The sequence below is a fragment of the Triticum urartu genome, chromosome 6A (genome assembly GCF_056163025.1).
Source record: "Triticum urartu cultivar PI428250 chromosome 6A, HENAU_Tu73, whole genome shotgun sequence".
Lineage (NCBI taxonomy): Eukaryota > Viridiplantae > Streptophyta > Magnoliopsida > Poales > Poaceae > Triticum > Triticum urartu.
The window spans coordinates 28650495-28663580 of record NC_141878.1 but is presented as its reverse complement, the minus strand read 5'-3'; the positions used below and the strand labels follow the sequence as shown (position 1 = coordinate 28663580).

The 13086-nt window shown below is 52.5% G+C and overlaps 1 pseudogene; it reads left to right on the top strand.

Annotated features, from left to right (window-relative positions):
• The first annotated feature begins 411 nt into the window (after positions 1 to 411).
• Positions 412 to 2372, top strand: LOC125516434 (uncharacterized; annotated as a pseudogene).
• Positions 2373 to 13086: the final 10714 nt, after the last annotated feature.

The following is a 13086-nucleotide window of genomic DNA, read 5'->3' as shown; positions in this document are numbered from 1 at the left end:
ATGGCACCGTCATCATCCGATCCGGTAGACCCAGATCTAGGGTTTCCCCTGAAACTTCCTGGTCAGGTTGATGTGACCTGCAACGACGATGCCTCCAGAAGGGAACGACGTCTGAGACGCCGCCATCGTCCGCCAAGACTGCAGTCAGGCGCGATTTTCACCGGAAGCCACGTCTTCCCGACCTCGTGGCTGGCTGGAACCGAGCGGAACCTCGCCATGAAGACGTATGTCGCCGTCGGTATTCCGGCGGAGATCCGACATCTCCTCACCGGTCCCTCCACACGCCGCCGGTCGGCGGAAGGCCTCCCTGCGACGGATCCAAACGGGGCGTTGGATCCGCAGTAACCGCCGTCACCATCACGACAAGGACAGCCCGCCCCGCCGGATGGGGCGCTGCCACCACCGCCGTCCATGCAAGGCCGCCACTCCGCCGGCGATGGTGCTCCGGCCCCCGCCGCACAGCCCGGATTCGCTGTCCTAGCCGCCGCTGTTGGATCGCATGAGAAGGGCCGCACCCGCCGCCTCAGATGGGATCCGCCGCATCCACCCGCCCAGGAACCTTTGGCACCGGGCCCGCTGCCACCGCGGCCCACGCCGGCGGCAGTGGCGGTAGGAGGGGGCGGCAAGGAGGTGCTGGCGGCGCTAGGGTTTCGGGGCCCCTGGCGCCGCCCGGGGGGAGGCGACGCGAAGGGGGGGGGGGGGGCTAGCATTCCTTTTTTTGCCGGAACCTTGTCTTAAAATGGGGAGAATTTCACTTCCCGGCCTCTGCACCAACTAGGGATGCATACGACCATTTTAGTATGAGTACCAAGATAAACATGGTTCTCAGATTTTTTTTAAATGAGTATCAAGATATTTCTTGATGAGTGGTTTCACCACACACCAAACTTGATCCTCAATAAACGGGAGAAAACCCCTATGCATCACCTGTCAATTTTAGAAATTGAACTCGGGTCGTTAGGCTCTCTTTGCACAGAACTCCTAGCTAACTTAAGGCAGAATGAAATTAACGTCGCACTGCTGGCTAGCGCATCCAATTAATGCACGCGAGTAGGCGAGTAGGCGAGGGAACGCTTCTCTTACCCATTCCTACCCAGCCGATCGATCCCATCTTCGCTTTCCCGTCTCAATCATGCAGTTGAATCCTTTGCGGCGCCAGGGTGGTCAAGCTCAACAACCTGTGGCAGCAGCGGCGGTGGGTGGTGCCGGTCTGCACCGACCGACGCCAGGGCCTGGACCACATGCCAAAGTTCCTTGCCACGGTCGTCGTCAGAGGCGCCAAGTTCCACTCGCCAGAGAGGAGGACAGCACCGCCAAGGTTGCTGAGAATCTCGCCGCCATGGTCACCTTCTAGCATCTGTCATATAGGCGGGGGCTGAGCACGGTGACAATCCACATGGACACGGCACCCGGGGCAGATTGATTCCTGGTGTCCTCATCGACGGGCCGGCCGCCTGCTGATGGAGCATGTCTTCCCACCAGAGAAGTGCAGGGTCAGCACCATCTGAAGACCACTAACCTGGGTTGCTTGTACTGTGAAGTGAATTAACAGTGGACGTTTTCCCTTTCTTCTGGCTATATGTCGACTTGTGTATTTTGAAGAGATTGTTGTACACCGACTTTTAACTGTAACATGAGTGTCGAATATATTGCCTACCTCTCTTCATCAGTTCGGACTTTTAGATGAGTTTGCTAGAGCATGAATTCAATATGGTATCCGAGCCAGGAGGTCTTGAGTTCGAGGCCCTGCCAACGCAGTATAAAAAAAGATTTTGCGGCCTACATAAATCCCACGTCTAAGGACTAAATAAGTCTAGACGTGAGGAGGGGAGGGGGGGGGGGGGGTGTTGAAATATATTGCTATCCAGGATAGGTTAAGTTCATTCAGAACGAGCTGGATCACAATGACCCTCTCGAAGACATACCTCGACGGATTAAGCTCTTCCTAATGGAAGAAAAGCTCTCTAGTATGCGACAAGATGTAATTCAGGAATTTGTGGCACTTTATCAAAGAGTGGGGCCTTATCTACCGATTGAGCGCTACTTGGTTGATGAAGCGCTTCATTCCTATCTAGACCATATTCACGCAACCAATTCTTTCACTGTTCTCCAAGGATCTTATCATAATCTGCAGGAGAATGAGAGAGGATCAGCTTTCTTTTCCCATGTTTCCCACAACTGTGATTTCCTTGAGGCGAAAAGCTTGGCAAGGAGGTGCTTGGAAGTGGAACAGAGGATCCGGTGGGAAGAAATCCCCAAGAGTAAAGCAAGTCTCGAAAGGGATGAGCACGAGTATGCTCTACTCTTGTTTAAGTCGGAGGATCATAGAAGGGAATTAGAAGATAAAAAGAGTGGGGTAGCTTAGTAATTCTTATTCTTTTCTCTCCCAGCCCTCGGGCCCCTCTTTTTTTTTCTGTTCCAGCCCCCGGGCAGGCCCCTCTTTCTTTTCTCTTCCAGCCCCCGGGCCCCTCTTTATAAGGAAAGTTTTCGTTTATAAAAAATAGCAAATGACAAATTTGGTTCTATGGCTCTTCCCTATTAACCACAAGGATATTGGGACTCTCTATTTCCTCTTTGGTGCCATTGCAGGAGACGTGAGGGGGGTGTTGAAATATATTGCCCATCTCTTTTCATCAGTTCATACTTTTGGATGAGTTGACTGGAGCGTGAATTCAATAAGGAGGAAAGAAAGCTCTGGTTGTTTATTCCTTTGCTAGCTTCATGTTTGTACTTGTTGAATGTGAATAGATTATGGGAGTAGCAGGTTTTGGCCTGTCCTGTTCTTGGTTTTGTGAATAAACAGAGTAATTCCTTTCACTATAAAATGGGATTAGGAGCCCTAACACTCCATTGAAATGAGTTGCAGGATATGTTGTTCCCAGGCGGCCCTTGGACTGCAGCTGCCGGTCACCCTTAAACAAAACCTCGCTGCCCTAGACGGCTGTAGAAACTCTGTGAATCCGAGACCGGTGCCCTTGAGAGAGCACTCAGGTAAGCATCTTGAAGAAAAATGGCTTGCTTAATTCAACCGTGTCACTATCCTGAGTAATCTCAAACTTGAAATTGTCCACGTTAAATCGCACCAACTCAACAGTGTAGAGTTGGCTATGTGCGCACTATAACTCTAGATGAAGACTTCAGAGATGGCATGTTCTTCGAAGTCCCAATCAATTTCCGAATGCATCTCATTCCCCGGGAAATTGCACTATGTGACTGGTGACACTCATCATGCTCACCGCTCACCAATGTCGCTCTCCTCACACACAGGCAAGGTAGTTATTTATAGAATATTAGCGGATGGACATGGTGTGTGGCTAGACATCATTCCTTCACCAAACTTCCCATGAGAGTTGTTGTGGCCTTTTATTTCTACCCCTTGTGACATTTAGTCCAACAGCAGGTGATGTAATTTTTGAAAAACTGTTGACTCTTTGTGGTGCCCATCTACGTCTCAGTATTGGAAAACATTGAGGCCGAATCACTTCTATTACTACATGTTGACCTAAAGCAGTCACTGGAGATGTATTCGTAACTTGTCCTCATGGTTAGTCCAAGCATCATTCCGCACCATCACTGGAATTTTACCATCAGTTTTGAAGGAACATATGCTCTGTAAAATCTCAAATTCGCCCATCTTTGAATTTGATCCAAGCAAACATGACACGGCAGTGGCAAACTCACCGAAGTGACAGGATGTTACAACAAGATAAGTCAAATTTATGAGAGGAAATACTTGTGACAAAAGAAAGGAAAAATGAAAAAATATCAAATTTATCAGAGCCAAGTTTCAATCTTGGGACCTGTGGGTTATGGGCCCACAACACTTCCGGTGCGCCACTTTGATTTCCCTTGTCATAACTTGAATCTAAACTTTTATATACAAGCACTCAGGTCCTGGTTCCAGCAGAAGCATTGTTGTGTTCCCCGGTACCAGTACCACACCCCACACGAGAGCTAGAGATTTTTGGGACGGATGGATTCTTCGGTGGCTTAAGCAGGCCAACCTGTTAAGCTAACGGAGACAGACAGCTTAACTGATAATCAAGAGGTGCAACGGATTTCCATTTAGTAGGAGTCCAATTGCTTTGGACTACCGGCTTCAAAACGACAGTCGACTGGTGACCATAAAATCGCGCCTTGTACGCTGAAGTCGCCAAGTATATCATTGACTCAGTGGAATTTCAAATATTGTTGTTCGTGATGCCCTATTGAAGTTGGACTTGAGGAAGCTTGGTCCATTGGGAGCAAAACTATTGGATTTGAAGGACCGAAAGGCCATGCCAACACCCGCAAAAAAGAAGAGTGGCCATGCCAAAGCTTGCAATTTGCATAAGTATTTATACATTGTATTCAGTGTTTGTTCAGTGTGTACTTCCTAGCATGGCCATAGTTTACACCTGTCCCAAAGTTCAAAGTTGTAAACCTGTCGAGCAACAGCATGTAGGATCAGATTCAGTAATACATTAGGCCTTTTTCTCTTCTTGCTGGGAATGATGCATTAGGCTTTGGTTCAACAATACATATGAATCTATATATTTCTTCTTTTCAAGGCGGTCAATGGACCGAAAATCGGTAAAAGAAAGGACACACATTGCGCATTTACTACCATGATGATAGCAGTGTGTTTACTGATATTACTGTAACCAAAAATGGTATCTGTTTATTTTCTGAAAGTACGCGCCGCAAACGCCCTTGGCAGATTTCACCTTGCTGGAAACTTGTATTACCTGTTGTATTTTGATTTTCTAAGAAGCAAAAGTGTATGTAAAAGACCACTGTATTAAGAGGGTTTTCTTTTTTAGTGGAAATCTCTAGGGAATTTGCAGCTCCTGATGGCCTATGAATGAATCTATGATGCTCTGCAGTGCTGCCCTACTACCTTTAGCTCCTAAAAATAATACTTCCGAACTAACTTACTTTGGAACGGAGGGAGTACACGCCAAACCTAGATTTTATTTTATTTTATTTTGAGGTGATGCATATCATCAAGTTTTTAACTGTATATTTTTGTAAAGTTCACGCGAAAGGTAGAGGTTAGAACCGTGATTTTGTCGCTGAAAATGAATAGAGAGAAGTCCACATTTCAACCTCAAACTAACCACTCGGTTTGATTTACAACCCCGAACTACGAAACCTGTCAAAGTACACCCCGAACTAACCATGAGGCCCAAAACACAACCCTGGTCTCAGTTTTGTGCCGGTCAAGCTGTTTTGCCATAAGTCAACGCTGACTGGACAGCTAAGTAACCCGACGCGCTCGACGGGTGCTGGCTGAAGGGCGCCGACGCCGTTGACCTCGCCACCGAGCTGCTTCAAGTTGGCGGCGCTGCTGCATGGCCGGGAAAACTGCGTGATGGACGGCTAGGAGTGGTCGAGGAAGGGCGTCAGCGGAGCTCAGGACGGCAGTGTTGGAATCTGTCCATCAGGTAGTAGTGCATGCGTGGGTGGTTAGCCGTGCATAGCTGAGTTAGTTAGAAATAGCTGACTTAGTGGTTGTTTGGATATCCAGAATTAGATGTGAGATTTAGGAAAACGAGTTTTAGGAGGATTTTTAGGAAAACCAGTTTTAGTTAGTTTTTCTGTTAAGATAAGTATATATAATTTCTTGTTTGGGTGGAGAAAAAGAAGAAGGAAAACACAATTACTCAGTTACCTCGCGCTCCTCCCACGCGAGGCCATGAAGCTTCGCTCGTGGCCTCCCTGCATACTTCTCCTGTTTGTCCGTATGCTACATAACGCGGACGCACATACTTTTCTGCCAAACGCGACTTGTCATATGTATACACGAGCACAAACAATGGCTTCGAGGTGGACAAGATGTACATATAGCAGTATAGCAACGCAGGTGCACCGCTCGGTGCGGAGCGGAATGGTGGCAGAGACGCAGCCAAGCTGGGCATGGATGTCTTGAGAACGGGCATGACGAGATAACCAGCACCGCAGCGACCAAGCCGGGCATGAAGAGCCGGTCGAGACACGGCCGGCCATGGCAGCATGGTCTGTCGGCGACCACGACACGAACCGACGAGGAACTGCGCACATCTCTTGCCATTATGCCGGAGTCTATTGCCGTCGGGTACCAGCCTTCAGCCTCGCATCGTCGATGCCGCGGAGCTCGACGTCGTCGTCGGCGTCGGCGGCAACCACCGCGGCCACCGACATGGACGCGCGGGGGCGTAGAATTAGATGGCAAACATAACAGTGGAGATGACGAAGACGACACAAACGCTAAAGTTCAATAAGCCGATGCAATTCTCTGTGCGAGGCACCGGACGGCGTGAAAGCCATAGTATACAGGAAACAAGTTTATAGAAAAACGTCTATTAGTCGTTTTTCTATAAACTGACTTTTTGAGTTTTTAGCAAACCAGATTATCCATATCCACGATTTCATTGGATAACCCAAGCAAGGTTTTAGGTGGTTATAACAGATTTTACGTTTAAGAAAAACTGGTTATCCACAAACACCATATCCAAACAACCATACAGTTGTCTATTCTTCATCACTTCACTTTCTACAGGCAGCGGCAGCAGTAGCAGTAGCAAGATATGGGCATCCACAGTACCCTGTGGCGGAGAAAGAGAAAGGGATAGGAGGAATGTTGAATAATCTAGCTGTCAGGTTAGCTGTCAATTAGTTAGTCAGATTTTCTGTTAGCATTCAGTTAGCCGGACTAGCCGGATCCTGCCCACGTTTTGTGTGAGGCCAGTAGCTCAACACGCCCTGGTATCATGGGATGGCACGATCGCGTCCGTGGGGGCGTGGCTGAAGCCACGATCACTTTTGCTTCCTGTATAAGTTCAGAGATAAACAAGAAAAGCAGCGACACTTTGCACTGCGCAAAACTCTCTCTCTCTCGTTCACTTCTCGCCTGAACTCTGTAGCTCGCACGGCTGCAGGACAATTGGCATCAGAGCCCGTTGATCTGGGGACCATGGCCACCGACTCGCCTCCTCCGACGGCTCGCGACGCTGACACCGGCGATCGGTCGCACACTCCTCCGCACATGAGGCGTGGGAGGAGCTCGACGCGACGCAACGGTCAGGAGATCGTCGTCCAGGAGCGCCTGGTGCGCGAGCCCGGAGGCACGGGCCCCCCGCCCATGCTCACGGCGACGAACTACATCGAGTGGGCGCTTGTCATGCAGGTCCAGATGGAGGCCGCGGCACTCTGGGACGCGGTCGAAGGGAAGGAGACAGCCACCTTCCGCGACGACAAGTACGCCATGGCCGCCATCCCCCGTGGCCTGCTGCCTGAGATGGTCGGGTCCATCGTCGTCAAACGATCGGCGAAGGAGGCCTGGGAGGCCATCCGCGCCATGCGGGTGGGCACGGGCCGGGTACGCGAGGCCACCGCTCAGAAGCTCCGAAAGGACTTCGAAAACCTTGCCTTCAAGGAGGGCGAGACCATCGACGCGTTCACCATGCGCGCCACCGCCCTCGTCAACAACTTGCGCACGCTCGGCGACACCGTCGGCGACTAGAAGGTTGTCCGTATGTTTCTCCGCGTCATTCCAAAGAAGTACTCCCAGGTCGCCATTGCCATCGAGACCCTCCTCGACGTCAGCACGCTGTCGCTTGAGGAGGTGACCGGGCGCTTTCGCTCGGTTGAGGAGCGCCTGGAGGAAGAAGATAGCGCGGGAGGAACTCGCCTGCTCCTCACTGAGGAGGAGTGGGAAGCGCGGTACAAGCAGCGCGGCGAGGGCCAGTCCAGCAATGGGCAGCAGAAGGGCAAGAACCAGAACCGCAGTGGGCGCGGACAGCAGGAGGGCAAGAACCAGGCTGGCGCGCCGCCCCGCAACGGCGGGCGCGTGGCCACCCGCGACGACAAGTGCCGCTACTGCAACAGAAACGGGCACTGGGCGTGTGACTGTCGCAAGAAGCAGCGCGACGAGGCCAACATCGCGCGGGTGGACGAGGAAGAAGGAGAAGGGAGTCTCCTGATGGCGCACATCGTCTCCCTCAGCTCCGACCCCGACCACGACAAGGAAGGTGGCCAGGTCTTCCTCGACGAGCAGAACGCCAACGTCACTATCAGTGATGCAGCGGCACGACGCGACAACCTGTGGTACATCGACACGGCAGCGTCGAACCACATGACCGGCGACCGCGACGCCTTCTCCGAGCTAAACACCGGCATCACGGGGCACGTTCGTTTCGGCGATGGCTCCGCAGTTGAGATATGCGGGCGCGGCACCGTTCTCTTCGTCGCAAAAGACGGACGTCATCGAGCACTCACCCAGGTCTACTTCATCCCAAAGCTGCAGAACAACATCATTTCTGTAGGTCAACTCGATGAGGTGGGCTGCGAGGTGTCGATCCACGGCGGTCTGCTTCTGGTCCGGGACAGAAGCGGCAAGCTGATCGCGCGCGTTGCCCGCAACGGCAACCGCCTGTACAAGCTCCCAGCCACGCTCTCCAAGCCGGTCTGCATGACCGCTCGCGTCGATCAGGTGGCCTGGACGTGGCACGAGAGGTTCGGCCACCTCAACTTCGACGCACTCCGCAAGCTGGCGTCGTCGGACATGGTGCGCGGGCTCCCTTCAATCCAGCACGTGGATCAGGTGTGTGATGGCTGTCTGCTCGGGAAGCAGCGTCGCGCATCGTTCCCACGAACAGCGAGCTACCGCGCCAGTGACCGCCTCGACCTGGTGCACGGTGACCTATGCGGCCCAATCTCGCCGGCCACGCACGGCGGGAAGCGCCATTTCCTTCTCCTCGTCGACGACATGAGTCGTTACATGTGGCTTGTCTTGCTGCGCTCAAAGGACGAAGCTGCAGCCACGATCAAGAACTTCCAGGCCACCGTCAAGACGGAGACCGGCCGCAAGCTCTGCACACTGCGCACGGACAGAGGCGGTGAGTTCACTTCGGTGGAATTCACTGCTTATTGTGCAGGAGAAGGGACGCAGCGACACCTCACTGCCCCGTACTCGCCCCAGCAGAACGGGGTAGTCGAGAGGAGGAACCAAACCATCGTGGCCATGGCACGGTGCTTGCTCAAGGCGAGGTGCGTGCCGAACGAGTTTTGGGGGGAGGCAGTCACCACGGCTGTGTTTCTGCTGAACTGCTCGCCCACGCAGGCTCTCGATGGATGCACGCCTTATGAGGCGTGGCACGGCGTGAAACCGGCGGTACACTTCTTCAGAACTTTCGGCTGCGTCGCCTACGCCAAGGTCACTCGCCGCACGCGGCCAAACTCGACGACCGCAGCACAAAAGCTGTCTTCCTCGGGTATGAGGCGGGCACAAAGGCGTACAGGCTCTTCGATCCAGTGGCCAAGCGCGTCATCATCTCGAGGGACGTCGTCTTCGACGAAACGGCAAGCTGGAACTGGGAAGGAAACGGCGGCGACGGCAGCTTCACCGTCGAGGACGTCTTCACCATGCCGTGTCGGAGTGACACGGGCGCGGCTTGCCACGCCGCTGATACTGGAAGTACGAGCTCTTCGCCAGTACGTGCTGGCAGCGCGTCGCCCGACACAGACAGCACACCGCCTGTCGACTCGCCTGCCGTCGAGGAGCCGGACACGGCTGTTCCATCACCAGAGAACGCCACTGAAGCGGCAAAGCGATGTGTCGCTGCCCCTGTCCAGCAGGTGCCACCAGTTCATCAGATGACGACGCGCGCACGGGATGGCATCTTTCAGCCGAACTCTCGCCTACAGGACTATGTTCTGGCGATGGAGAACGGTGAGCTGCATCTTGGGGCGTGCGAGGAGCCTACCATGTTCACCGAAGCGAAGCCGTATGAGAGGTGGAGGATCGCCATGCTCGATGAGATGCGGGCGATCGAGGACAATGAAACTTGGTACCTCACCGATCTGCCTGCAGGTAAACGCCCAATTGGCCTCAAATGGGTGTTCAAGGTGAAGAAAGACTCCAACGGCAACGTCGTCAAGCACAAGGCCAGGCTCGTGGTGAAGGGTTTCGTCCAGCGCGTCGGTATCGACTTCGACGAGGTTTTTGCTCCGGTCGCGCGGCTGGACTCCGTTAGGGTTCTGCTGTCGATCGCGGCGCACGAGTCCTGGGAGGTCCACCACCTCGACGTCAAGACAGCGTTCCTGAACAGCGATCTGGACGAGGAGGTCTACGTCGCGCAACCCCCAGGCTTCTCCCACACCGGCGGCGAGCACAAGGTGCTGCGGCTTCGCAAAGCTCTCTACGGGCTGCGTTAGGCCCCGCGCGCGTGGAACACCAAGCTGGACACCACGCTGTCTGAACTTGGGTTCACACGCACTCTGTCAGAGCATGCGGTGTATCACCGCGGCACCGGCAACGATCGGCTGCTGCTCGGAGTGTACGTCGACGACCTCATCATCACCGGGGCCAGCACCACCACCATCGACACGTTCAAGGGGGAGATGACTCGTCGCTTCCAGATGAGCGATCTCGGGCTGGAGGTACGCCAGCGCCCCGGCGTGATCACCGTGTGCCAAGCGGCATACGCCACCAAGCTCCTGGAGCGTGCTGGGATGTCGGACTGCAAGACAGTCCATGTCCCCATGGAGCCACGTCTACGCCTGAGCAGGGAGAGCTCGACGCCACCGACGGACGCCCACCTCTACCGTACCGCAGCATGGTGGGTAGCCTGCGCTACTTAGTTCACACGTGTCCGGACATCTCGTTCGCTGTGGGCTACGTCAGTCGCTTCCTCGAGTCGCCGACGACGGAGCACATGAGTGTTGTCAAGCACATCCTCCGGTACATCGCCGGGACAATTCACTTTGGCTGCCGCTTCACCAACAAAGGAGGATGCACTCTCATTGGGTACAGCGACGCCGACCACGCTGGGGGCGTTGATGATCGGAAGAGCACTTCTGGCTTCATCTTCTTCCTCGGCTCAAGCCCGGTGAGTTGGCAATCGCAGAAGCAAAAGGTTGTTGCCTTGTCTTCGTGCGAGGCTGAGTACATTGCCGGCGCCACGGCAGCCTGCCAGGGCGTTTGGCTGAGCCGGTTGCTCGCCGATCTGCTCGGGAAGGAAGCTGCACCAACCACTCTTCTTGTGGACAATCTGTCTGCAATCCAACTCTGCAAGAATCCAGTGTTCCACGGGCGAAGCAAGCACATCGAGACGCGCTACCACTTCATCAGGGAGAGCGTCGAGAACGGCAAGATCGCCGTGGAGTACGTGAACACCGACGATCAGCTCGCTGATATTCTGACCAAATCGCTTGGGCGCGTCAGGTTCCAGGCTATGCGCGAGAGGATCGGGATCGTCGACATCAGGAACATCTAGATTAGGAGGAGATTGTTGAATAATCTAGCTGTCAGGTTAGCTGTCAGTTTCAGTTAGTTAGTCAGATTTTCTATCAGCATTCAGTTAGCCGGACTAGCCGGATCCTGCCCACATTTTGTGTGAGGCCAGTAGCTCAACACGCCGTGGTATCGTGGGATGGCACGATCGCGTCCGTGGGGGCGTGGCTGAAGCCACGATCACTTTTGCTTTCTGTATAAGTTCAGAGATAAACAAGAAAAGCAGCGACACTTTGCACTGCGCAAAACTCTCTCTCTCATTCACGTTCTCGCCTGAACTCTGCAGCTCGCACGGCTGCGGGACAAGGGAGAGAGAAGTTTTTTTTTTCTTTTTTATTTCCTAGGTGCCTAGTCAGCAGTCCAGTCGGTGTTGACTTTGGTCAAAACCGCTTGACCGACACAAAACCGAGACCAGGGTTGAGTTTTGGACCTCGTAGTTAGTTCAGGGTGTATTTCAATCGGTTTCGTAGTTCAGGGCTGTAAATCAAACCGAGTGGTTAGTTCGAGGTTGAAATGTGAACTTCTCTCAAATAAATACAAATACAGTGCCATCTTCTGCATCAGAACATTGCTTGAGGATAAGCCTTGTGGTAGAAAGAACCGGTTCAGCATTCGATTGTCTTCTTCGCTTCAACAAGCTGCCATGGAACAATCTCCGAATGCTGGAGTTTTGAAATCATTCTTCATCTTCTTTGCCTACAACAGTCCAGTTAAATGTGTTCATAACTTCTGCTCGTAGTTGGTCCAAGCATGGCTTTGCGCTGTCACTGGAAATTCAGAGTACATCAATCTGACTGCCTTGCTTTTGAAGAAGCACATTATGTGTATAAGACGTCAAAATTCATCATCTTCGAGAGAGAGAGAGAGAGAGAGGACAGGTATATGGGAACCTGAACAATAAGTTCTTCAAGAGAGAGAGAGAGCAGATTAGTGAAAGTAATTGTGGTGAAAAAATGATTAAAAAATATATTTGAGTCAGGTTTCAATCCTAGGACCTGTGCGTTATGGGCCCACCAGGCTTCCGCTCCGCCAATCTGATTTAGTTATGATGGTTAACAATTTTCAGCTTTAAATACAGCCACAGTGATTTGGTGAGGTATTTGTTAGACAGACAACGATGGGAATTGGGAAAGTCTCCTCTGTTCTCACGGAAAGAGAAGAAACCGGTGAGGTGATGGATGTGATTGCGGTTGCACGCGCACATCAGCTACGTGCGATCTGCTCCGCACTGTTGTTTGTGTGTGTACACGAGACATCGATCCAATTCCAGCTGGTGACTTGCAGCAGCCGGCGATCGCGATCACAGGATAGGATCACCGGCCCCGCCTGCCTAGCCTAGCCTAACCTCGACTGCCTGCGTTCTCGACTTCTCGGTACTAGTAGAAGCTTTCTCTCGACGACGTGCAAGTGCAAGGTGGATAAATCTTTGGTGCCGCCCATTGATTCGAAAGGCCGTCCATCCAGTAACCAATGGTCAAAACGTTTGCCTCGGTGTCATTAGATAGAGAGATTTAGAAACTCACATGGAAAGAAAGCAAGCAAGCACGTCGCAATCAACTGATTCTCTACCCCGTTCTTGGTGTTTGCAGACAATGATGGGCTTGTACTGATTTTCTGTCCATTGACCGGCCTTTTGAGGAGAAACATTAACCGCAGATGAGTCGCAGTGCATTTTGTGATATAACTGTAAGGCTGGTCATAGTGGGAAGTAACTTAGACTAGTGTCATGCATATGACACTAGTCTAAGTTACTACCTTCATATTGCAAAGTAACATAGTAGTACTATCATATGTGGCCTCATTTAATATCTTGTAGACTCATGTTGTCTTGA